We start from the raw sequence: 2,981 nt of genomic DNA, 5'->3' as shown, positions 1-2,981 counted from the left end.
AAAAAAAAATAAAAAAAGAAAAGGAATTACTTGAAGGCAATTGTTTTTTGTGAATTATTATTATCACTATAATTTTCACTGTTTTCATGCTTCGAAACTTTGAAATTTAGGCTATTTCCACACACAAGAGTAATTGTGTTGGCGAACTGTTTCTCAGTTGCTTTACTTAGATCAGTAGAAGAAAGGACCCCATGGACAGAGGAGAAGCATGCAAAGTCCTTTCTTTGCCCAGTGTGCACAATTACTCATGCCAGCTCATAGTTACCATGTTCTCTGACACGTGGCTTGGGTAAAAGCATGGACCCAGGCATAGTCTGGAGCTAACCCAAATATGCATTGTGCATTGTGTAATACCAGGTTGGATGGGGCCCTAAGCAGTCTGGTCTAGTATCAGATCTAGTGGTCGTCGGCCCTACCTGTGGTGGCGTGGGTTGGAACTTGGTGATCCTTCAGGTCCCTTTCAAGCCAAGCTATTCTATGGTTCTATGACTGCCTTCAGAGAAAGACAGGCTTGCTGTGGGGATGCTGCCTTTGCCTTGCTGTTTCTAATTATGGCTAGACAACAGACACCAACTGTTTTATGCAGTAATAGTATAGACATGTCCTACAAGTCTTAAAAGCTAAATACTTTACCTGACAACTTTTCAGCATTCTTAATACCAAAACTGCCTGTTTTTAAATTGGCATAACGCTAACGATGCCAACAAAACAAGCGCTTTGCCCAGATCTGCTCAGACTAGTCCCCCTTGACATAGCTCTCATTATTTATTTTGAAACATTTTCAACATTGCATCTTCTGTCTTCTGTTATGTCAGCATTTATGGAGTGTCATTTTTCTAATAAATTAGTTTATTCTGAATTCATAGACATAAAATATGAATGGAGCAGGATGAAGGAGACAAACAAACAAAAGATGATAAATGTAGAAAACTGTTGGGAAATACATACTGAAATCAGTGGATTTTAAGATATTTTCAGTTTTCTGGTCCTTTTACATGAAAAGCAGTGACAAGCACAGTCGAAAGAATACAGGACAATTCTTGCTACTGTGGACTTTTGGTATCTTGGGTGCAGAGTAACACCTATATGACACTGAGTTGGAAGAGCCTTGAGTGAGGGACTGTGATCAGAGACCCTTAGAATATTATAGGATGTTGCATCCTAAGGTAGAGAAAATAACTACTTAACTTTTGACTTGACATTATCCACATAGAGACCTCAGAGCTAAGGATAAGTGAGGAGACATCAGGTGTAAGGCAGAAAAAAAAAATCCACATAGTCACAAACCTTAATAAGTTAAGGTAAAACTCACATTGGTGAAAGAGCCTCAGGATCTCCTCATTAGCTGTTCTGAGAATACAGGTACACACTGATCCAATGCTAATTGTTACCTGTAATTTAGATTGCAGCTGTCAAGGCAATATGTTTGTAGGTGGAGTGACAATGCATCAGAAAGAGGAGTGAGTAGGCTACCAAGTAGGTGATACCTGATTTATTTATTAAATGCAGAAGTCATGAACACTGTTGCTTACATATTACAACTATGGTAGAATAAGTCTAGGTTTTCAGGATATTCCTAATTCTTGTGTCCTAGTAATATTCTGAATACTCTATATTTTATAATTAGGCTGTAATTATTGGATATATGTCCTGATTTCATCTGGGATAGAGAGATTATCTGGTATGGTGCTATGCTTTGGGTTTAGAATAAAAATATTAGTGATAACATTGAGTTTTACCTCTTGCAAAGCATTATTTGCATTAAGGACTTTCAGATTCTCATATTGTCCTGACAATGAAGAGATTGGGGGTATGCAAGAAGCTGGGAGGAGACAGAACTGGAACAGCTGAATCAAACTGGCCAAAAGTATATTCCGTACCATATGATGTCATGCTCAGCAATAAAAGTGGAAGGAGTTGACCCAGGGAGACGCTGTTGCTTGAGTTCTAGCTGAGCACCAGTTGGTTGATGGTAGGCAATTGCATTGTGCCTCACTTATTTTGTGCATTCTTGTCATTTCTCCCCCCCACAAGCCCCTCCCTTTTCTTTCCTGTTACACTTATCTCAACCCACAAGTTTTACTTTTGGTTTCTGATTCTCTCCTCATCCCTGTGTGGTTCTTAACTGCCAGCCTGCCTAAACCATAATATCTTAATATTGATGTCAATTAGCTAGCAAATTTTGTATGATTGTTCACCATTCAGCAGTCCCCTTCCGTTCACCAGAGCTCTTTAGAAGGTGGAAGATGCCCAGAGCGTACCTCACTGACTTTCTCTTTATTCTTCATATTCTTGTCCTCATGTAGATACTTGCTCTGCAATCCTGTTAGGCTATGATCCAGTGCACTGCTGGATGATCTTGGCTCTCTCTGGAGTCAGAAGGCAAGGCTCTAATGCCCATGAGTGGTCTGACAGCAGAGGAGTACATGCAATGGGGCTTAGCCTGATGAAGGCCTATGACTCCATTGGGATGGAACATGCCAGGTCACTTGGAGGACTCAGCCATGAAGACTTTGAGTTGTTGATACTCATTCTGACTTATGCCAGCCATACTGGCAAAGAAAGGAAGACTGAGACCTTCAGCACACTGCAGTACTAGAAGAAAAATCTGTTGTTTATTCTCAGCAAAGAAAATAACACTGCAGAAAGGCAATAAAGCTGCCCTCCTCTTGCAGGAGTTAAAGTGACAGCCATTCAATCCAGCTCTGCCAATTGTTCTCAAGTCCTGTGTCAAAGGAAGCAGGCGATGATAAATTGAACAAAGCAGGTGGATTGGTGAAAGAGAACAATGAAAGAAACAACCCGCAACAGGGCAGAACGGTCCTGCAGCTGTCTCTGCTTTGTCTCCTTCTTCCAGCAGTTCCACTTGAGGAAGGACATGACTTAGCATTCAGGAGAAGTGTCATGGCTGAGCATTGTTTTGCAGAGATGTTTTAAAACCCTTTATCTCCCTCTCTCTCTCTCTCTCTTTTTTTTTTTTT

This window comes from Meleagris gallopavo, chromosome 1 (assembly GCF_000146605.3).
Source record: "Meleagris gallopavo isolate NT-WF06-2002-E0010 breed Aviagen turkey brand Nicholas breeding stock chromosome 1, Turkey_5.1, whole genome shotgun sequence".
Lineage (NCBI taxonomy): Eukaryota > Metazoa > Chordata > Aves > Galliformes > Phasianidae > Meleagris > Meleagris gallopavo.
This window is presented reverse-complemented; position numbering follows the sequence as displayed.